Genomic DNA, 25,290 nt, shown 5'->3' on the forward strand with positions numbered 1-25,290 from the left:
AACTCTATCTGTCATTATGGCTTCAGTCAAGAGTGTAGGAAAACAATACTTTGGAATAAAAAAAGGACTATAAAAGAAAACATCTTCCAAACATTAGAAGACATGCATGTCACCCCTCTTACCCCTAGTACATAAACAAGGGAAAAATTGAAAGTGCGGGTCCCTATCTCCACACGGGAAGCATTGAGTGCAGACCAACAGTCCCTATGTCCACTGTAGACACTGGATGATCCTGGGACAATATGGTTTGAGAGGAAGAACAAGAGCCTTAGCACAGGAAGCTCCATAATCCATAAATTCCACTTAAATAACACTCCTAAAGGACAGAGAAATCAGTTCCATCTAAGCAGTCAAACAGTTCAAGATACAACTAGCGCTATAGTTTAAATATGTCTCCCAAAGTCCCTGTGTTGGAAACTTAATCTCCAATGCAGCAGTATGGAGAGGCAGGACCTTCCAGAGGTGAGCTCTCATAAGTAGACTGTCATTACCACAAAAAAGGTTACTTATAACAATAATAGGTTATAGTAGTTAACCCCTCTCTTGCTCTCTCATGCCCTCTTTTGGACCTTCCCTGTGGGGATGCACAATGCTAGATATTGACCCCTTGATCTTAACTTCCCAGGCTCCAGAACTGTAAGGAATCAGTCTCTATTGTTTATAAATTTCCCAATCTCAGGAATTCTGTTACATCTGTACCAAACGGACTAAGACAACTAGAGAAGTTCTCCAAAGCAGACTGGAACAGGATTCCAAGACACTACCACCATTATAAATCACACAGAGCCACCTCAATGATACTTCAACATCATCTTGAGACACAACAGAGGAAAACAGACAGGGAGATTATCTGAAAGACTGACCACAAACCTAACAGAAGTTTAATTCCTTGATGAGATGCATATTAACAGGCAAGTTTAAACTATCTAATACCTCTCCTTGACTGCTAGTACTACTAGGTACTAGGCTTATAAGAAAGATTAGAGTCATATTTTCCTAAAACTTTGAATGTTAGAGGAAAAAATATGCAATGTTGTTATATCAGCAATACATTCACTAATTGAGACTTCACTTTCCTTTAAAAACCAATCAAGAATCAAAAATGTTATCATTAATACACACAGATAAGGTAGCACATCCATCAAACAAGACATTATAGTATTTAAAATTAATAAAAAGAAAAGGAAAAGTTCTTAGGAATCAGAAATAAGGTGGCAGAAGTAAAAACACAATAAACTGATAAGAAAACAAAATATCCTACACACCAGAGAAGAAAGACAAAAAAAAATACAAATACAACAACAACAAAAAAGAAACAGACCTAGTACCTTATAACTGCAATCCCAGCTACTTGGGAGGCTGAGGCAAGTCAATTGAAAGTTTGAGTCCAGCCTTGGCAACTTACCAAGAACTTGATTCTAAATAAAACGTAAAACGGACTGGGGTATAAGTCAGCACTCCCTGAGTTCAACCTCCAATATCACAAAATGAAAGAAGGAGAGGTCCCCAGTCGCGCGGAAAACACCGAATCACCCTGTTGCAGACAGGCAGCCACCTGGTTCCACACTACAAAGATGCAGAGGACACCAGACCACCAGACCAAGGTACTGAGTCCCACTGCTCCTGGCCCAGAGGTAGGGGCTTCTGAGCAGCCATCCCACTGCTCCTGGTCCAGAGGAAGGGGCTTCCCGGTCACAATCCCTGCCGCTGCTCCCAGCCCAGAGGAAAGGGCTTTTGGGTCACCTTCTGTCCCACTGCTCCTTGCCCAGAGGAAGGGGCTTCTGGGCCACCATCCCTCCCACAGCTCCCGGCCCAGAGGTAGGGGCTTCTGAGCTGCCATCTCACTGCTCCTGATCCAGAGGAAGAGACTTTCCAGCCACCATCCCTCCCGCTGCTCCCAGCCCACAGGAAAGGGCTTTTGGGTCACCATCCCTACCGCTGCTCCCAGCCCCTGTCCCACCTCTCCCAGCTCAGAGAAGGTAACCCGTGCAGGCACTAACAGCCCCCCGCCCCAGTTAAAATGAGAAAACACGTAAATAAGTCTCAAAACCAGACTTCCAGATCACCTACAGCAACCCCAAAGGGAAATGAGATGGAACACTCTGATACTCAACCACCTGGACCCACTGAACTGGCAACAAAAGAGGACCTGGAAAAAATGAAATCAGAAATAATTTCTCAGATAACAGGAGAAATTGTGCCCCTAGTGCAAGACATGATTAATAAATCTAGAGAGGAGCTCAGGAACATGATGGAATCCAAACATAAGAAACAAATGGAATCCATAAAACAGAGGCAAATACATGTCCAGGACATGAAAAACTCCATTGAAAGTCTACACAAGAGAATGAGCCAATGTGAGGACAGAATTTCAGATATAGAAGATAAGATTGCAACTAGTGACCAGGAAAAGAAAAATTGCTTCAAAATTATAAGGGAACATGAGAAATCAATCCAGCAGCTGCTGATGCAAAGAAGAATAACATAAGACTGACTGGGCTCAAAGAAGAAACAGGAGAGAGTGGAGATGTCATAAAAAAAAAAAAACTCTTCACAGAAATAATGGCAGAAAACTTCCCAAGCAGGGGAAAAGAGCTTGACATACAGATAAGTGAGGCATATAGGACTTCAAATGGCCTTGATCAAAAAAAAATCTACACATAGGTATATAATTGTTAAGATTCCAGAAACTCAACAGAAGAACAAAGTTCTCCAAGCAGTCAGAGAAAAGAAACAAATCACATACAAAGGAAAGCCCATCAGAATCACAGCAGACTTCTCAACACAAACCATCAAGGCAAGAAGAGCTTGGATTAACGTATTCCAAGCCCTAAAAGAAAACAGCCTCCAACTCAAATTGATGTACCCTGCAAAACTACCTTTCAAAATTGATGGAGAAATAAGATACTTTCATGACAAAGAGCACCTTAGGAACTGCGTGAATACGAAACCAGCACTCCAAAGAATTTTACACAATATCCTAGGAATAGACATTGAGGATTACAACCCCAGGAAGCAAAGCAGAATGAACCCATCTGGCATGACAAGAAATTAAATGTAAAGGGGAAGAACTCAACAAAAAGAAAAAGTCACGGCAATGACAAGTCAATACATTTCAGCTATAACCATCAATGTTAATGGTCTCAATTCACCAATCAAAAGAAACAGACTGGCAGAATGGGTCAAGAAGCAAAATCCAACAATATGCTGCATACAAGAAACACACTTAATTCAAAAGGAAACTCATAGATGGAAAGTTAAAGGGTGGAAAAAAATACTGCATGCGACAGGAACCCAAAAAAAAGCACGAGTAGCTATCCTCTCTGCAGATCAAGTAGATTTCAAACCAACACTGATGAAGAGAGATGAAGAAGGACACTACATCCTTGTAAAGGGAACAATCCAAGAGGAAGAGTTGACAATCATAAATATCTATGCACCAAACACTAGTGTGCCCAACTATATAAAACAAATACTAATGGACATGAAAAGTCATATATGCACTAATACAATTGTAGTGGGGGACCTCAACACCCCACTATCACAAATAGATAGAAGAACTAGACAAAAAATAAGCAACAAAATACTAGAACTCAATTGAACTCTTGGACAAATGAACTTAACAGATGTTTACAGAGTCTTCCACCCCACAAAATCAGAATACACATTCTTTTCAGCTGCACATGGGTAGTTCTCAAAAATAGACCACATACTCACACATAGAACATGTTTAAGTAAGTGCAAAGGAATTGAAGTTATCCTCTGTATATTATCACACCATAGTGCAATGAAATTGGAGATCCATAGCAAAAGAAACTCAAAAAAATTCATAAACACGTGGAAATTGAACAACACACTTTTCAATAACCAATGGGTCACAGAGGAAATTAAAGAAGAAATCAGACAGTTCCTTCAATTAAACGACAATGACAATACAACATATCGGAATCTATGGGACACAATGAAAATAGTCTTACGAGGGAAATTCATAGCAGTGAATACTCACGTTAAGAAAACAGAGAGAGCCCAATTAAACAACCCAATGCTGAACCTCAAGCTTCTAGAAAAAGAAGAGCAGGACAACCCCAAAGCTCATACAAGGGATAAAATTATAAAGATCAGAGGAGAAATCAATGCAATGGAGACTAAGAGAACGATACAAAAAAATCAATGAAGTCAAGAGTTGGTTCTTCGAGAGAATCAACAAAATTGACAAACCATTAGCAAACCTTGTCAGAAAAAGGGCAGAAAAGGCCCAAATCCATGCAATTAGGAATGAAAAGGGTGAATTTACAACAGACCCAGCAGAAATCCAGAGGATCATCAGTACCTACTTCCAGAACCTATAGGCCAATAAGATGGACAACACAGGAGAAATGGACAGATTCCTAGATACATATGAATTACCAAAGTTGAACGAAGAAGACCTAAAAGTTCTGAACAACCTAATATCAAGCAATGAAATTGAAAACGTCATTAAAAACTTATCAACTAAGAAAAGCCCAGGCCCTGATGGCTTCACTGCTGAATTCTACAAGACATTTAGAGAGGAACTACTGCCACTACTGTTTAAACTCTTCAATGAAATTGAAAGGGAAGCAGTACTCCCAAATTCATTCCTGGAAGCAAGCATCACCTTGATCCCCAAAGCAGAGAAAGACCCAACTGAAAAAGAGAACTATAGGCCAATCTCACTAATGAACATAGATGCAAAAATCCTTAATAAGATACTGGCAAACAGAATGCAGAAGATCATCAAGAAGATCATACACCCTGATCAAGTGGGATTCATCCCAGGGATGCAGGGATGGTTCAATATACGCAAATCAATCAATGTAATACACTATATCAATAGAGCCAAGGACAAAAACCATATGATTATCTCCATAGATGCAGAAAAAGCATTTGACAAAATCCAACATGCATTTAGGATAAAAACCCTACAAAAAGTTGGAATAGATGGTCTCAACCTCAAACTGATAGAAGCCATCTATGAAAAACCAACAGCCAATATCATACTAAATGGTCAAAAACTAAAATCCTTCACACTAAAATCAGGAACAAGACAAGGATGTCCACTATCACCACTCTTGTTCAATATAGTTCTAGAAACATTAGCTACAGCAATTAGACAAGAGAAAGAAATACAAGGAATAAAGATAGGAAATGAAGAAGTCAAATTGTCATTATTTGCAGATGACATGATACTCCATACAGAAGACCCCAAGAACTCCACCAAAAGTCTTCTAGACTTAATAAGCAAATTCTGTCAAGTAACTGGTTACAAGGTCAACACACAAAAATCAATAGCTTTCCTCTACACCAATGACAGACTCACTGAGAGAGAAATAGGGCAAATAATTCCTTTCACAATAGGATCCAAAAAACTGAAATACCTAGGAATCATCCTAATGAAAGAAATCAAAGACCTCTTCTCTGAAAACTATGGCACTCTGAAAAGAGAGATTGAAGATGATATCAGAAAATGGACAGACATCCCCTGCTCCTGGGTAGGAAGGATTAATATAGTGAAAATGGCCATACTTCCAAAACTGCTATATAGATTCAATGCAATTCCAATTGAGATCCCAGCAGCATACTTCATAGACCTCGAGAAAACAATCCAAAAATTCATATGGAACAAGAAGAGACCCAGAAGAGCAAAAGCAATTCTAGGTAACAGAGACATGGCAGGGGGCATCACAATCCCCAACCTGCAACTATACTACAAAGCTACTGTGATAAAAACAGCATGGTATTGGCAAAGAAACAGACTTGAGGACCAGTGGAATAGATTAGAAGATGCAGAAACAATGCCAGACACACTCAACCATCTCATCTTTGATAAAGGAGCCAAACACCCTCACTGGAGGAAAGATAGCCTCTTTAATAAATGTTGCTGGAAAACTTGGGCTTCAACTTGCCAAAGATTAAAACTAGACCTGTATCTCTCACCATGCACCAAACTAAAATCAAAATGGATTAAAGATCTAAATATTAAAATAGAAACGCTGAACCAGTTGGAACAGAGCTTAGGTAGAACCCTTGAAGATATCGGTGTAGGAAAAGATTTTATGAACAAAACCTCAGTTGCCCGTGAACTAGCACAAACTATCAACAAATGGGATCTCTTCTTATTAAAAGGCTTCTGCACAGCAAGAGAAACTACCAGCAGTGTGAAGAGACAACCCACAATGTGGGAAAAAATCTTCACCTGCTTTTCCTCAGACAAAGGTCTACTATCTCGAATCTATAAAGAACTTAAAAAGATCAGACCTCCCAAATTTAAAGACCCAGTCCAAAAATGGGCATCTGAAATGAACAGGCATTTCTCAGACAAAGAAGTAGAAATAGCAAATAAATACATGAAAAAATGTTCAACATCACTGGTCATTCGAGAGATGCAAATGAAAACAATGCTGAGATTCCACTTCACTCCAGAAAGAATGGCTGCTATCATGAAATCAACCAATAACAAATGCTGGCAGGGCTGCGGGGAAAGACGAATCCTGCTCCATTGCTGGTGGGAGTGTAGACTGATGCAACCACTGTGGAAATCAGTATGGAGATACCTCAAAGAACTAGGACTGGAAGTCCCATTTGACCCTGCTATTCCACTGTTGGGGATCTTCCTCAAAGAATTAAAAGAATCATACCACAATGATATATGTGCACCCATGTTCATAGCAGCACAGTTTGTAATAGCTAAAACTTGGAAACAGCCCAAATGCCCATCAACTGGAGACTGGATAAAGAAAATGTGTTTTTTTTATAAAATGGAGTACTACTCAGCCATAAAAAATGAGAAATTGGAGACATTTATAGCTAAGTGGATGCACATTGAGGCGATACTCTTAAGTAAAATAAATAGGACACACATGAATAAATACCGAATATTTTCTCTGGTGTGAGAAACTGAAAGTGTAAATAAGGACTAAATGTATAACAGGTAATGTGAAATAGGAAGAAAAGGGGCAAAGGGGAAGGAAGTGGGAGGGCTAGGGTAAAGGATAGAAGGGAATGGGATTAATATGAGAAAATGGAAAAATAGGAACAAAATCTTTGTAAATAGGGAGGAATGGAGGGGTTGAAGGGAGGGCTGGGCAAGGGTGAAAAATAAGAACCAAGAGAGACTATGTAAAGGTGCAAATTTCCAATGATGAATGTCATTATATTGTATACCTAAAATGTACCAATGATTAGAGTGAATAATCGATAATGTAAAATAGGAAGAAAAGGTCCAAAGGGGTAGGGGTAGTGGGAGGGACAGGGGAAAGGAAAGAAGGGAAAGGAAAAATGATGAGAAATGGAAAAAATGGAAATAAAGTCTTTGTAAATAGGGAAGGATGGAGGGCGTGAAGGGAGGGCTAGGAATGGGGAAAAAATAAGAACCAAGATGCATTATGTAAAGGTGCAATTCCCAATGAGAAATGTGATTGTGTTGTATACCTACAATGTACCAATAAAAGAATTTAATCTAAAAAATAAAAAAATAAAATTAAGAAAATTTTTAAAAAGGAAAGGAGAGAGGAAGGGAGGCAAGGGAAGAAAAGAGAAAAGAAAGGAAGGAAGAACTGAAGAGTCCATGAGGTCCAATATCTGTATAAAAGAAGAATAAATCAATAATAATTAAAGAAAGAACTGATGACATGAGTTTCCAAAATTAAGGACATCATTGCAGAGTGAAGATAGTATACCTAATATAAAATACATCATCAAGAAATTTCAAAATTGCTTTAAACCTTCTAAACCTTCTAAAATAAATTTCACACAAAGGATTCAGATTCAGAATGGCTTTGGATTGGAAGGCTAGCAGAAAAACAACCCAGGCAAAAGACAATCAAAATTCTGAGGGAAAATTATTATTGACCTGGCATTCTATAACTAGTCAAAATATCAAGTGTGAGGCAGAACAACAAGATACTTTTCAGACTTGTAAGGTCTCTATTTACCTCCTAAGCACCCTTTCTCATGAAGCTGCTGCAGGAAAAAAAAAGAGAATGGATGAAAAATAAATATGACATGGAACCAGAACCAAGATTCAACACAAAACATAGGCAAAAGAAAATTTCAGGCTCATGAACAAGAAAGATCCCAAGATAACAACTGCAAACCAGGAGAAAGAAAAACCCATTCTAAATGAAACCAGTCAGAAGACATGTCCTCAATAAGATGAAATTTAGAGAATACTCGATGTGTTTGAAATATTTAAGAGGACATTTGGGGGCCAGGGATTTAGCTCAGTGGTTCCACTACCTGCCTCGCAAGTGCAAGGTCCCAAGTTTGATCCCTGGTACCAAAAAAAAAACAAAAGAGGAGATTTGGAAAATTGGAGAATAATATGCAACTGAATTAGTGATAAATACATTGAAAACTGAAAAAAACAATTACTATTATGGCTGAGATCTAGGGCAATGATAGAATAAACGCTTACAAAGCACAGGGTTCAGAGTTCAACCTTCAGTGTAAAAAAAAAACAAACCATCTATTACCTCAAGAGAAAATAAAGTTTTGCAAGTAAAATGATCATAGTATATCAAATGATTCAGGGTGATACTAATATTGCCTTTGGAATAATACTAATATAAATAGTCAATTCTAATTTATATAAAATTATGATGTAACTACATTGGAAAAATGAGAGTGCAAGAAATATATATATATATATATATATATATATATATATATGAGAAAGGAGGAAATCCTTTTCTTTTATTTGACAAGACAAGAGATACATTAAAATTGAGAAGTAACAGCAAAGATGGTGACAGCTGCACAATAATGTACTTAATTCCACTATACAAGGTACACTTAAGAATTGTTAAAATTGTCAATTTTATGTTTATATATTTTATCACATTTATTGTGATAAAAGTAACAGCAAAAACATATGTCAGTCTACCTACAAAATGAACTGCTGGAGGAGTGAACTTTGTTTCCTTTGTAGCTCAAGGAAGCTAGATGGTTAAGAAGAGGGCAAGGAGAGGTCAGCCATTGCAGAGGAGTAGGGGGTTCCCCAAGCCTTTTAAAGAGATATATCTAAACCCTTGATGAAAATGAAGATTAGCAGAGGAGGTGAGCTGCTCCCAGTGTCCTGGAGAGGGCTTCTGGGCCGCCATAGCACTGCTGCCAGTGAAGAGGAGGTGAGCCAATCCCAGCACCCAGAAGGAGGCTCCCAGGCTGCCATAGCACTGCTCCCAGCATAGAGGAGGTGAGCCACACCCAGTGCCCAAAAGAAGGCTTCCAGGCCACCAGAGCACTGCTCCCAGTGCAGAGGAGGTGAACCAATCCCAGCACCCAGGAGGAGGCTCCCGGGCCACCAGAGCACCACTCCCAGCACAGAGGAAGTGAGCCACATGGGTGCCAGCAGCACACACACCCCCGCCATTGAAATGAGAAGACAGGTAAACAAGCCTCAAAGCCAGACTTCCAGATCATCTATAGCAACCCCAAAGGGAAAGGAGATGGAACAATCTGATACTCAACCACCTGGACTCCCTGAACTGGCAACAAAAGAGGATCTGGAAAAAATGAAATCAGAAATAATTTTTCACATAACATCAGAGATTGTGCCCATAGTGCAAGACATGATTAATAAAACTAGAGAGGACACAGATAAAAAAATAGAGGAGCTGAGGAACATGATAGAATCCCAACATAGAAAACAAATGGAATCCATAAAACAGATACAAACAGATTTCCAGGAGATTACAAACTCCACTGAAAGCTTATGCAGCAGAATGAACCAATGTGAGGACAGAATTTCAGATATAGAAGATAAGGTTGCAATTAGTGACCAGGAAAAGAAAAATTGCTTTAAAATTGTAAGGGATCACGAGAAATCAATCCAGCAGCTGCTAGATGATGCAAAGAAGAATAACATAAGACTGATTGGAGTCAATGAAGAAACAGGAGAGAGTGCACATGACATAAAAAAAAACTGTTCACAGAAGTAATGGCAGAAAACTTCCCAAGCAGGGGAAAAGAACTTGACATACAGAAAAGTGAGGCATATAGGCCTCCAAATAGCCTTGATCAAAAAAAATCTACACATAGGCATATGATAGTTAGGATTCCAGAAACCCAATAGAAGAACAAAATTCTACAAGCCGTTAGAGAAAAGAAACAAATCACATACAAAGGAAAGCCCATCAGAATCACAGCAGACTTCTCAGTGCAAACCCTCAAAGCAAGAAGAGCTTGGAGTGACGTATTTCAAGCCCTAAAGGAAAACAGCCTCCACCCAGATTAATGTACCCTGCAAAACTATCTTTCAAAATTGATGGAGAAATACAACACTTTCATGACAAAGAGCACCTTAGGAACTTCATGAATACCAAACCAGCACTCCAAAACATTTTAGAGAATATTAGACAACATCCTAGGAAAAGACAATGAGGATCACAGCTCCAGGAAGCCCAGCAGAATGAATCCATTGGGCACAACAAGAAATTAAATGCAAAGGGGGAGAATCCAACAAAAAGAAAAAGTCATGACAATGATAAGTCAATACGTATCAGTTATAACCATCAATGTTAATGGTCTCAATTCACCATTCAAAAGAAATAGACTGGCAGAATGGGTCAAGAAGCAAGATCAAACAACATGCTGCATACAAAAAACACACTTCATTCAAAAAGAAACTCGTAGACTGAAAGTTAAAGGGTGGAAAACAATACTCCATGTGACAGGAACCCGAAAAAAAGCAGGAGTAGCTATCCTCTTTGCAGATCAAGTGGATTTCAAACGAAAATTTGAAACATTTCTCATCCCAAGAATTTCAGATAAGGGATAGTCAACTTGTATGTACAAATCTATTGGGAACATGTGTTTTCATTCCTCTTAAGTAAAAACTTACAAACAGAGCTGTTGGTTCTTAACAGTAATACAAGTAATTTCTATATTGTTTCCCAAAATGGTTTTATCATTTTACATTCACATTGGTAGTATTAGAAAGTTCTAACTGGTTCACATCTAAACTGACATTTGTTTTTTTAAAACTTTTAACTTCATCTCCCTAATGAGTGTATAATATGATCTTGTTATTGTACTGATTAGTATTTTTCTGATTCTAGTGTTGCACACCTTTCCTTGTGCTGTACTGGCTATTTATCATCTTCTTGTGTCTACTTTTTAATTGAGTTGTCTATTAATGAGCTGTAAGAGTTCTTTATATATTCTGGTCATAGGTTATATGCATTGTAAATATAGTCTGTTTAAGGACTACTTTTCATTTTCTTAACGATGTCATTTAAAGTTCTAAATTTTGATGGAATCTCATTTATCAATTTTTTCTTTTATACATTATGTTTTTTGTATCCTAGGAAATTCTTGCCTACCCTAAATTCATAAACATTTTCCCTTATAATTTCTTCTGAAATTTTTATAGTTTTAGTCTTTCATATTTAGGTTCATAGATCCTTTCAAGTTATCTTTATGTATGGAAATAAAGGGTTGAGGTTAACTTTTTTACATACAGAAAAAAAATGAAGACTAATTTAAAAACCAAATTAAAGCTGACTTTTTTCCTTGACTGTACAAATAAAATTTTATGCTACTTTTACTCTTTAATTAAAGTAAAATAAATGAAATAATTATATTTCATATATCCATGAACATTTGAAGAAAGAATATGTCCTAAATGGATTTATACTCATTACAATACATTTCTGCCTATTCCTCAACACCAAGTATGTGAAGCTTTGCCCAATTTTGCACAGTAGCCAAATTAAGCAAAATGTAATTGTGCTGAGTAAACCTTTGGTACCATCTCATTTACCTGACTCAAATTTCTCTATCACAACTGAAGCCCTCCATATCTATTCTCATTTGGAGACGCAATCTGAATAGATTTTAAATCAAATTACAGAAGGCTTTTATGGTAGCCCCTTCAGCAATTTCGATACTTTGAATAAAGAATTTATAATAATTTAGAAAAGATACAAATTATTCTAAGAATATATTTAAAAACTAAAGATTATTTTGCTTTCAAATCAAGATCCAGCTCTAAATTTTATTGGTTTAAATAGTTAAAAATGTTTTGCAACTCATTTGATTGACAGATAAATTAGACTGTGTATTAGTTAGAATTCTCACAATTTATCCTACTAATGGCAAGGTAAATCAGAACAAAACTCCGACAAACAATTTTGTACTATGTGATAAAGATGAAGATGTTACCAAGTCTGCAACCCAGCAATCTAACTCCAGGAGAGACTCTCTTTTGTTTGTTTGGTTGGTTGGTTGGCTTTCTTTTGTGGTTTTTTTTGAGACAAAGTCTCACTATGCCCCAGGCTAGCCTCAAATTCCCAACATCCTCCTGACTCAGCCTCTCAAGTACTGCAATTACAAGTGTCACCACCAGGCTCAGCTTCTTTTATAAAGAATTACTCAGAACACTTAGAATGTTCATGGTAGCATTGTTCATAATAGCAAAAACCTGGAAAAACAAATGTTGCAATTACAGAAATAAATTATAGTAAGGTATATTTACACAAATGGAATTCTATAAAGGAGTTAAAGTGAAAAAATAATGGCTAGATGATCAAAATGGATTAATATTAAACATAATGTGGACCCAACAATGGAAGCTCCTCCAGAAGAATACTTAGAGGGTCATTCCATCTATAAAAATTTTAAAAAACAAGCAAAAGTGGATCATGTATTGTTTAGAGAATCTATGTATATGTAGGTAGCAAAATTATAAAGAAAAGTGAGAGAATGATTTATTACAAAAATCAAAGTTTATCTTATTAGGAGTGGGATTTATGGGAAAGAGTAGAGTGGGCATCTAAGAAATTTATGTTCTATTTCTTTTGGGGGATAATTAAGGAACTGTTCATTTTATAACTAACCTTTAAAGCTTTACATATAACTTTTTGTATTGCTGTGGAATACATTATAAAAAGTAAAAAGCTAATCTTATAAAATGAGTAGCATTCACAGACCCACTTGTGGTCTCTCTGTGTGATAGCCTTGCTGTGTAATGATGTAGTGTGAGGCCCTTATATGGTACAGCTCCTTCCTTGATCTTGGACTTCATGACCTCCAGATCTGTGAGCCAAATAAACTTCTTTATGTATTTTTTAAAAGAGTAGCACTAAAAATAAAGAGAAAATGCAATATAATTAATGTGAGCCTACTGTCAGTTTTTCCTTTTTTGTTTTTATTCTCTTAACTTAAACTACGTGTCTTTTTACCAACATCTCCCATTCCCTAATTCTCTGGTAACCACCATGCTATGCCCCTACAAGTTCAACTCTTTTCAGACTATATATAAGTGAGAACATGTTTTATCTTTCTGTACCTGGCTTATGTTACTGAGCATGATGTCCCCTGACTTCATCTACATTTTCACAAATACAAGTCTCTCTTCTTGTCAAGTCTGAATAATTTTCCATTGTGCACTTACACCATGTTTTCATTATCCATTCATTTGTTGGACACAGATGGATTCCATATCTTAGTTACTGCACGAAATTACACAATGGATATAGAAGTGCAGGCATTTCCTTGATATGCTGATTTCAAGTCCTTTAGATATGTATCAAGAAGTGGAATTTATTGTATAGTTAGTTTTAGTTTTAGTTTTTTCAGTTATCTCCATACAGTTTTCCATAATGGCTCTATTAATTTATATTCCCACCAATATGGCACAAGGATTGCCTTTTCTCCACTTTCTCACCAACATTTATTTTTCATATTTTTGATACTGGCCATTCTGCCAAGTATAAGGTGATACATCACTGTGGTTTTAATTAGCATTTCCCTGATAATTAATGATACTGAGCACTTTTTAAATATTAAATGGCCATTTCATGTTTTCTTTTCAGAAATATCTACTCAAGTCTTTTGCCCATTTTAAAATCAGGTCATTTTTTTTACTATTAACTATTTTGAGTTCCTTATATATTTTGATTATTAGCCCCTTATCAGATATATATGTTTGAAATCTTTTCTTCTAATTCGTACATTATCTCTTCTCTGTTTGTTGTTGTTGTTGTACAAAAGTTTATTAGTTTCACACAACCTCATTTGTCTATTTTTGCTATTGTTGCCAAGGTTTCGGGGTCAAATCAAATAAATCATTACCCAGACCAATGTCATATACTCTGTCCCCTGTGTTTTCTCCCAGTATTTTTACAGTTTCAGATCTTACATTTAAGTAATTCATTTTGAGCTGAATTTTCTTTATACACTGTAAGATCGGAGTGCAATTTTATTCTTCTACTTATGGCTACCCAGTTTTTTCCAACACACTTTTTTTTCCTGTGTGCCACTGAGGACTGAACTCAGTGCCTTTACACTGAGCTACATTACCAGGCAGTCATTTGTTTATATTTATTTTGAGACAAGTTCTTGCTAAGTCACTGAATTTCCCAGCCTGGACTCAATTTTACAATCCTCTTTTCTCAGCCTGCCAGAGAGTTAAAATTACATGTATATGCCATCATATCCAGCTTCTCAACACCATTAATTAATGAAAATGTCCTCCCTTTTGGGTATGCTTGGCATCCTTTGTTGAAAATCATTTGACCAGATTTCTGGGAAGATGGCAGAGCAGTAAATAGTAGCAAATCAGCCTCTCTGGGATTGACAACGCAGACAGTGGAATATAACAACCTGGGGAAGAAAAGAAGGAGGGAAGTGGATCCCTGGGACCCATGAAGGATCTGAAGGGAGAATTGCAACACACAGGGAAAGTGAAGAGACAGATCTCAACACAGAAAAAGGAAGGAGCAAACTGCACTTTCTCCATGACTACCAGCTCTTGGCATGAAGAGGGGAGGCATGAATCTACAGAGACATAGTGAGAGCAGGTGATTCCAGAGGCCTCCAGCGAGAAATGAACCAGTGGGATGAAGCAGTGGATACTGTGAGCTAAAACAGCTGGTGACTGACTCCCTCTCCAAATGACTGCCATGTCCCATGGAGAGGGTGCTTGGCCACATGCTACTTAAAGAAGTGGCCAACTGAACCTGGAAGTAGACCAACCATGGTTGTCCTCACCTTAGAGCATTCAATGTTAAAAATCTCACAGTGACTGGGTGAGAGACAACCACAGGAGAAGTAGAGGGTCAGGGAGCCAAGGTCAGGCCAGCAAGAGACACCCAGAATGTTGTAGGCTAAACAACTCAGGCCCTAACCCCACAACCAGAGGCCAGGATCAAACTGAACTTCTGTAGAGTTGAAAGCACCAGAATCAGGACCCTGTCCTATTCCTACTCCAGGCTTGCTGTGATCATCCACCATGGATCTGGGTTCTGTCTGCCTCCTTTGACTACCAATGACAGTGGAGACGTGCCCTGAATTGGACACTACCACGAAACAGTAGATACCAGAAGATAACCACAGGCTTGAAATAACAGATAAATTTCTTTTTTTTTCTTTGCTTTTATTTTTTTTTCTTTTTTCTAGATTATTTTTGTTTTTTCATGAGTGTGAACATTGCTTTTAGTTTTTCTGTTTTGTTCAGTTCTTTTTGTTGCTGGGTTTTTTTCCTTCTTTTTCTTCCTCCAGTTTTCTTCACCAGTTTCTCAAAGGTGAGCTTCCTTTGTCCTTCAGCCTTACTTCTCATCTCTTTCTCTTCTTTTATTTCTCTATTATTTTCTCATTCCTTTTAAATTTTCTTCCCTAGGGGTAAAGTTGCTCTATTGAAGGGATATTTATTGTATATAATTTTCTGATTTATTTTACATTTAGTTGAATAATTATAAATTTTGTACATGTGGTTAAAGGTGGCAAATTAACGGTTACTACAGGGCCAGGGATTTAGCTCAGTGGTGCCACCACCTGCCTCAAAAGCACAAGGGCCTGAGTTCTATCCCCAGTACCCCCCCCAAAAAAGAAAACAGTTACTACAGTTTGTCATTTTCTAGATTATGCTTGATGCTATTCTTATTACTGATTGGACTACTTTAGCCAAGGTGACAGAGTTCTGGTGATCAGCTGTTCTTCCTTGTATACCAATACCAACATTGTCTTGGAGGTCATAAAAAATACCATAGTCCAGAGCCAAACAACTAGGTGCTAGGCCAAATAAGCAGAAACTTTTCATTCCTAATAAAAGAAGAGGCAAGATCCTGGGACAGACTCAAAGCAAAAAGCCAGCTATGCCTAGAAGACATTTCTGAAAAGTAGTCATTTTTTTAAGAGGTCTCAATACTAGTAATAAAGCCACCTACCATAAGCAATTTACAAGTATCAACACAGAAAACAAACTTTTTTAGAAAACACAGAAGCAAGATGAAATCCCAGCACACCTAAGGTAAATCCAGGAGGCATTGAGGTGAAAGAAAGCAAAAGCAACCCAGATGAACTTTCTGAAATGGTAGCAGAAGTAACAAAATAGATGAATAAGTCTCTAAAAAAAAAATAATAAAAATATAATTTCACAAATAACTAAAAAGATGATGACCATAATGAAGGACATGATTAATTAATCTACAGTAGACATAGATTTTAAAAATAGAGAAGCTGGCCAGGCATGGTGGTGCACACCTATAATCCCAGCACTCGGGAGGGTAAGGCAGGAGGACTGCCCTGAATTCGAGGTCAGCCTGGGCTACATAGTGAGTACAAGACCAGCCTGAACTACACAGTGAGATCCTGCCTCAAAACAAAACAAAAAAATAAAATAGACGAGCTTAGGAAAGTGATGGAAAGTATGATTGCCCAAAATAAGAAAAAACTGATTCAAACATTTAGGAACATTTTCCATTTCCATGGAACATTTTCCATGGAAAGTATATGCAACAGATTGAACCAATGTGAAGACAGACTATCAGATCTAGAAGACAGGTTTGCAGTTAGTGATCATCAAATCAGACTTCTTAAAAATAGTAAGGGAACATGAAAAATCAATCAAACAGCTGCTAGATGATGCAAAGAAAAATAATATAAGATTAATCAGAATCAATGAAAATCAGAAGAAATCAGCACAAACGACATTAAAAAAACTGTTCACTGGGCCAGGGATTTAGCTCAGTGGTTTCGCTGCCTGCTGCACAAGCGCAAAGACTGGAATTCAATCCCCGGTAACAAAAAAAAAAAACTGTTCACAAAAATAATGGCAGAAAAATTCAAAGCACAGAAAAAGAATTTGACATACAGATACATGTAGAATACAGAATTCCAATTAGCCATGATCAGAAAAAAACTATACCAAGGCATATAATAGTCAAGATTCTAGAAATTTAACACAAGAATAGACTATTAAAAGTTGTTAGAAAAAAATCACCTATAAAGGAAAACCCATCAGAATCACAGCAGACTTCACAAAACAAACATCAAGGAGAGCTTGGAACAAAGTATTTCAACCCCTAAGAAAAAACCTCCAACCTATATTGATGGACCCCCACAAAATTATCTGTCAAAACTGATGGAGAGGGCAGGGGATTTAGCTCAGTGGCACCAGCACCTGCCTCGCAAGTGCAAGGTCCTAAGTTTGAATCCCTGTACCAAAAAAAAAAAAAAACTAATGGAGAAATAAGATACTTCAACGATAAAGAATGCCTGAAGAAATTCATGACCACCAAACCAACACTGCAAAAAGTTCAGAGGATATCTAGGAAAAGACAATGAAGACAACAATTCCATGAATTCCAACAGAATGAATTCCCCCTGGCATGGCAAGCAATAAAACAGAAGGGAAATAAAGGGCACCAAAACCAGGAAAGTAATATGACAAGGATAAGTCAATACATATCAGTTATAACCATCAATGTAAATAATTTCAAGAGTTAGTTCTTTAAAGAATAAATAAAATAGACAACCCTTATACAACCTTATCAAAAAAAGGTAAAAAAGAGATAAGAAAAGTCTCAAATCCATGCAATTAGGAATGAAAAGGATGAAATCACAACAGATCCTGCAGAAATCCAGAAGATCATCAATACCTACTTCAAGAACCTGTACTCAAATAAGATGGAAAACTCAGAAGAAATGGACAGTTTCCTAGATATATAAGAATTACCAAATCTGAATCAAGAAGATAGAAAAATTCTAAATGAACCAGTATCAATCAATGGAATTGAAGAAGTAATTTTAAAACTACCAACAAAGAAAAGCCCAGGCTTGGACGGATTCATTGCTGAATTCAAAAAATTTACAAAAGATCTAATGTCACTATTCTTCAAACCCTTCAGTGAAACAGAAAGAGAAGCAATACTCCCAAATTCATTCCTGGAAGGAAGCATTAACCTGATACCAAAACCAGAGGAGGATCCAATCAAAAATCAGAACTATAGGCCAATCTCCTTAATGAACACAGATGCAGAAATCCTCAATAAGTTACTGGCCAAAAAAAAAAAAAAGATACTGGCAAACAGAATGAAGCCAGTCATCAATAAGATTATACACCATGACCAAATAGGATTAATCCCAGGGATGCAGGGGTGGTTCAACATATGCAAATCAATAACTGTAATACACCACATTGACAGAAGCATGGACAAAAACCACATGATCATCTCAATACAGGCAGAGAAAGCACTTTTAAAAGTCCAACACCCATTTGTGGTAAAAACCCTAAAGACAAGTGGAATACCTGGTTTTTATCTTAATCTAATGAAAGCCATCCACGACAAACCAACAGCCAACATCGTACTAAATGGTCAAAAACTGAAAGCTTTCGCTCTAAAATCAGGAACAAGACAAAGATATCCATTATCACCACTACTATATAATATAGTTATGGTAACATTACCCAGAACAATTAGACAAGAGAAAGAAATAAAAGGACTAAAGATAAGAAAGTAAGAAGTTAAATTTTTATTATTTGTAGGTGACATGATACGTTACATAGAAGACCTCCAAAACTCCACCAAAAGACTCCTGGATTTAATAAGCAAATTCAGTAGCACAGCTGGATATGTCAACACTCAAAAATCAATAGCATTTCTGTACAAAAATAACAAATTCACTGAGAGAGAAATTAAGCAAACAACACTTTTCACAAGTGTCCAAAAAAATGAAATACATTAGAATCAATCTAATGAAGGTCGTAAAAGTCCTTTACATTGAAAAGTACAATACTCTGAAAAGGAGATTAAGAAGGATATCAGAAAATGGAAAGATATCCCTTGTTCTTGGGTAGGAAAAACTAATACAGTGGAAAAAGCCATACTTCCAAAACTATTACAGAAATTTAATGCAATCCCAATCAAAATACTAATAGCATACCTCACAGAACTGGAGACAACAGTCCTAAAATTCATTTGGAGCCAGAAGAGACCAGGAATAGCAAAAGCAATTCTGGGCAACAAAGGCAAGGCAGCAGGCATCACAATACCTGACTTGAAATTTTACTACAAAGCTACCATGATAAAAACAGCAGGTTACTGGCAAGAAGACAGACCTGAGGATCAATGAAACAGATTAGAAGATGCAGAAACAACTCCAATCACACTCAGCCATCTTATTTTTGAAAAAAGAACCAAACACCTTCACTGGAAGAAAGACAGCCTCTTTAATAAATTGTGCTGGGAAAATGTGGCTTTCCACCTGCTCAAGATTAAACCTAGATTCATATCCTTCACCATGCACTAAACAACACTTGAAATAGATCAAAGATATAAACATAAAAACAGAAATACTTAATCTTATGTAAGACAGAATAGGTAAAACTCTTGAAGACATAATTGTAGCAAAGACTTTATGAACAAAACACCAATCACACTGAAAATACTACAAAGAATCAATACCTGGAGTAATATCAAATTTAAAAGCTTTTGCACAACAAAAGAGAGCACCAACAGAGTGAAGAGACAGCCCACAGAATGGGAAAAAAGATTTTACCAGCTACATCTCAGACAAAAAACTAATACTAGACTATATAAAGAACTAAAAAAATTCAGAATCCCCCAAATTTGAAGACCCAATCCAAATATGGGCATTTGAAATGAATAGACACTTCTCAGATGAAGTACAAACAGCAGATAAATATATGAAAAATGTTCAGCATCATTGGTCATTCAAGGAATGCAATGCAAATTAAAACAACACTGAAATTCCATCTCACTCCAGAAAGAATGACTATCATCAAAAAACCAACCAACAACAAATGCAGGTGAGACTGTAGGGAAAAAGGAAGGCTTCTCCACTGCTGGCAGGAGTAAAACTTGGTACAACCAATATGGAAATCAGTATAGAGATTTCTGAAAACACTAAAACTAGAAGTTTCACTTGACCCAGCTATTTCCCCTTCTTAGTATCCTCCTGAAAGAATTAAAAGCATCATACCACAATGATATATGCATAGCCATGCTTGGAGTCACATAATTGGTAGTAGCTAAATCTTAGAAACAGCCAAGATGCCCATCAATGGATGAATGGATAAAGAAAATGTGATTTTTATATACAATAGAGTACTACTCCACCAGAAAGAATAAACTTTAGAAAGTTTTAGGTAAATGGATGCACCTGGAGACTATATTTTTAAGTGAAATAAATTGGACACACATGTTTAATATAACATTTAAACATTTCTCTTGTGTTAGAAATTGAAAGGGGCAGACTGCCATACCACCACTCCCAGCACAGAGGAGGAGGCTTCTGGATGGCCATAACATTGCTCCCAGCACAGAGGAAGTGAGCTGCACAGGCACCAGCAGCACCCACACGCCCCTCATGGTCGAAATGAGAAGACACATAAATGGGCCTCAAAAATCTCAAAACCTCCAGATCACCTATAGCAACCCCAAAGGGAAACAAAATGGAACACTTTGATACTCATCCACCTGGACTCCATGAACTGGCAACAAAAGAGGATCTAGAAAAAATGAAATCAGAAATTATTTCTCAGATTACAGCAGAGATTGTGCTCATAGTGCAAGACATGATTAATAAATCTAGAGAGGAGCTCAGGAACATGATGGAATCCCAGCATAGGAAACAAATGGAATTTATAAAACAGATGCAAACAGATTTCCAGGAGATTACAAACTCCACTGAAAGTCTATGCAGCAGAATGAGCCAATGTGAGGACAGAATTTCAGATATAGAAGATAAGATTGCAATTAGTGACCAGGAAAAGAAAAATTGCTTAAAAATTGTAAGGGACCATGAGAAATCAATCCAGCAGCTGACAGACAATGCAAAGAAGAATAACACAAGACTGACTGGAGTCAATGAAGAAACAGGAGAGAGTGCAGCTGACAAAAAAAAACTGTTCACAGAAGTAATGGCAGAAAACTTCCCAAGCAGGGGAAAAGAACTTGACATACAGATAAGTGAGGCATACGGGTCTCTAACTAGCCTTGATCAAAAAAAATCTACACATAGGCATATAACTGTTAAGATTCCAGACTGCAGTCAATTAAGCCAACTGGGTTCCTCTGCTGGTGGGTGCCCAGTGTGCAGTGGCTGCAAACAGCAACCTCCTCAGTAGTGTATGTGGCCTGTTGCTTGTATGGGCTGCCCTAAGGGACCTTGGAGACACTGCTTCCAGGTGGATGTTCATTATCTGACCTCCTGCCATCCCCATTCCAGGCTCTAGACAGGCATGTGAGGTGCCTTTGGGAAGCCCCAGGGCACAGTGGGGAGGGTTCACATTGGACAGGTCATGTCCATCTGCATCAAACTGCAAAACAAGGAGCATGTGATCAAGACCTTACTCAGGGCCAAGTTCAAGTTCCCTGGCTGCCAGAAGATTCACATCTCCAAGAAGTGGGGCTTCACCAAGTTCAATGCAGATGAATTTGAAGACCTGGTGGCTGAGAAGCACCTCATCCCTGATGGCTGCATGGTGAAATACATCCTGAACCGTGGTCCCCTGGACAAGTGGCAGGCCTTGCACTCCTCAAGGCTTCCACTGCACCGCCCCTCTACCCTAACAAGTTGATCAATAAATCTTATCTCTGCCCAAAAAAACAAAATAAACAAACAAAAAGACAAAACAACACAAAAGAAGTGAATAGTCCCGTGGTGTACAAACCCCACTCACTGGAGAGGAACACTCTATGAGACTCATACTTCAACAGCAATGTGGAAGATGGAAGGAAGATAGAAAGCAAAAATGAGAAAACCATGGGATTCAAAGACTGCTCCCCACACTCACAAGTAAACACATAGTGAGTCTCTGAAATGCTTTTATTTTATTGGGAGTGACCCCAAGATTTGTGTATGGTCAGTAGAATGATCTTAAATGTATTGTTCTCTACAGGGAAAGCATCAGGGTTTAAATAACCATCTAGCTGGGCATAGTGGTATACAACTGTAGTCCCAGTGCTCCAGAGGCTGAGGTAGGAGGATTACAAATTTGAGGCAAGCCTGATCTACATGGCAAGATGCTGTCCAAAAAAAAAAATTTTTTTTGGATTTATCTAAAATCTTTTCTAATTTATGAGGACATGGATTCCAGATAACAGTAGTGTCTGAATACACTCATTACTTGCTCCTGAAACCCCAGGAAGACAAGAGAAAATTGATTTTTCTTTTAAACAAGGTCAAGCTGTGTTGCTAAGGCTGGCCTTCAAATTGCCATCCTGCCTCAGCCTGCCCAGTAGCTGGGACTACAAGAATCTATTCCTGTGCATGCTACGAAAGGGATTTTTGTTTTTGTTTAGTGCAGAGGTTGGGTTTTGGGTTTGGGAGGGGAGTTTGGTTTGTTTTGTTTTGAGCCAGGATCTCACTCTGTAGCCCAGGCTGGCCTCAGACTAACAGCAATCCTCCTGCCTCAGCCTTCTGAGTGCTGAGATCACAGGCATGCTCCACCACACCCATCTAGGAAAAGAACTTTTAAAATGGCATTAGCACACAGGTGTGGGAGAAGGCAGAGCTTGATCAGTGGGTACTGAGTTAGACCTGGGAGCAAGGAGTCCTGGTGGGCTATTGCATGGTGGAGTGACTATCGATTACAGTTGTATACTATGTATTTCACAAAGCTAGAAGAAAGGAATTTGACTTTTCACCATGAAGAGATGATAAATGTAAAAATAAAGAAAGAAAATGATAATGCTTGAGGAGATTAAAAAAAAAAGATTCCAGAAAGCCAACAGAAGAACAAAATCCTACAAGCAGTTAGAAAAAGAAACAAATCACATACAAGGAAAGCCCATCAGGATCACAGCAGACTTCTTAACACAAACTCTCTAGGCAAGAAGAGCTTGGAGTGATGTATTTCAAGCCCTAAAGGAAAACAGCCTCCAACCCAGATTGATGTACCCGGCAAAACTATCTTTCAAAATTGATGGAGAAATATGAAACTTTCGTGACAAAGAGCACCTTAGAAATTTCATGAATGCCAAACCAACACTCCAAAACATTTTAGACAATATCCTAGGAAAAGACAATGAGGATCACAACCCCAGGAAGCCCAGAAGAATGAATCTGTTGGGCACGACAAGAAATTAAACACAAAGGGAGAGAATCCCACAAAAAGAAAAAGTTATGACAATGATTAGTCAACACGTTATCAGTTATAAACATAAATGTTAATGGTCTCAATTCACCAATCAAAAGAAATAGACTGGCAAAATGAGTTAAGAAGCAAGATCCAACAATATGCTGCATGCAAGAATCAGGATACATCATGTACAGGTACATGTACATGATGTACACCCAATGATAAATGTAAACGAATTGTATACCTAAAATGTACCAATAAAAGAATTTTTTAAAAACTTGCTGCATGCAAGAAACACATTTAACGGAAAAAGAAACAGACTGAAAGTTAAAGGGTGGAAAACAATACTCCATGCAACAGGAACCCCCCCCCCCAAAAAAAGCAGGAGTAGCTATCCTCTCTGCAGATCAAGTAAATTTCAAACCAACACTGATTAAGAGAGACAAAGGACAGTACATCCTTGTAAAGGGAACAATCCAAGAGGAAGAGATGACAATCATAAATACATATGCATCAAACACTAATGTGCCCAACTATATAAAACAAATACTAGCAGACAGGAAAAAACAAATAAGCACTAATACAACAGTAGTGGGGGACCTCAATACCCCACTGTCACAAATAGATAGATCAACTAGACAAAAAATGACCAATGAAATACTACAACTCAATCAAACTCTTGAACAAATGAACTTAACAGATGTTTACAGAGTGTTCCACCCCACAAAATCAGAATACACATTCTTTTCAGCTGCACACAGGTGTTCTCCAAAATAGACCACATACTCCCTCACAGAACATGTTTAAGTAAGTGCAAAGGAATTGATGTTATCCCCTGTATATTATCAGACCATAGTGTGATGAAATTGGAGATCAATAGCAAAAGAAACTGGAAAAATTTCATAAACACATGGAAACTGAACAACACACTTCTGAATAACCAATGGGTCACAGAGGGAATTAAAGAAGAAATCAGACATTTCCTTCAATTAAGTGACAATGACAGTACAACATATTGGAATCTATGGGACACAATGAAAGCAGTCTTACGAGGGAAATTCATAGCAGTGAATACTCACATTAAGAAAACAGAGAGAGCCCAATTAAACAACCCAATGCTGAACCTCAAGCTTCCAGAAAAAGAAGAGCAGGACAAACCCAAAGTTTATAGAAGGGAGGAAATTTTAAAGATCAGAGCAGAAATCAATGCAATGGAGACTAAGAGAATAATACAAAAAATCAATGAAGCCAAGAGTTGGTTCTTTGAAAAAATAAACAAAATTGACAAACCCTTGGCCAACCTTATCAGAAAAAGAAAAGAAATGGCCCAAATCCATGCAGTTAGGAATGAAAAGGGTGAAATTACAGTAGACCCAGCAAAAATCCAGGGGATCATCAATACCTACTTCAAGAACCTATATTCCAATAAGATGGAAAACACAGAAGAAATGGACAGATTCCGAGATACATATGAATTACCAAAGTTGAATGAAAAAGACCTAACACTCCTAAACAACCCAATATTAATCAACAAAATTGAAAACATAATTTAAAACTTACCAACTAAAAAAAGCCCAGGTTCTGATGGCTTCACTGCTGAATTCCACAAGACATTTAGAGAAGAATTACTGACACTACTGTTTAAACTCCTCAATGAAATTGAAAGGGAAGCAATACTCCCAAATTCATTCCTGGAAGCATCACCTTGATCCCCAAAGCAGAGAAAGACTGAACCGAAAAAGACAAGTACAGGCCAATCTCACTAATGAACATAGATGCAAATATCCTTAATAAGATACTGGCAAATAGAATGTAGAAGATCATCAAGAAGATCATACACGGGCCAGAGATTTAGCTCAGTGGTTCCACTGCCTGCCTCGCAAACGGAAGGACCTGAGTTCGATCCCCGGTACCAAAAAAAAAGAAGATCATACACCCTAAACAAG

At 37.6% G+C, this 25,290-nt stretch overlaps 1 protein-coding gene, 1 non-coding gene and 1 pseudogene across 5 annotated transcripts in view; 2 read left to right on the forward strand and 1 right to left on the reverse strand.

Moving 5' to 3' along the window:
* The window catches only part of Ttc28 (tetratricopeptide repeat domain 28), a 710,286-nt gene that overhangs the window by 591,268 nt on the left and 93,728 nt on the right, over window positions 1-25,290 (reverse strand). The window lies entirely within an intron of this gene.
* Window positions 21,307-21,441, forward strand: LOC147821944 (small nucleolar RNA SNORA70). Its single transcript, XR_015446363.1, has one exon. It is a non-coding gene; the product is annotated as a small nucleolar RNA SNORA70 (small nucleolar RNA).
* Window positions 21,503-21,841, forward strand: LOC147821945 (large ribosomal subunit protein uL16-like; annotated as a pseudogene).

The sequence above is a fragment of the Heterocephalus glaber genome, unplaced genomic scaffold (assembly GCF_053883595.1).
Source record: "Heterocephalus glaber isolate CG9 unplaced genomic scaffold, H.glaber_assembly_v1.0 deba00001687, whole genome shotgun sequence".
In the NCBI taxonomy this organism is placed as follows: domain Eukaryota; kingdom Metazoa; phylum Chordata; class Mammalia; order Rodentia; family Bathyergidae; genus Heterocephalus; species Heterocephalus glaber.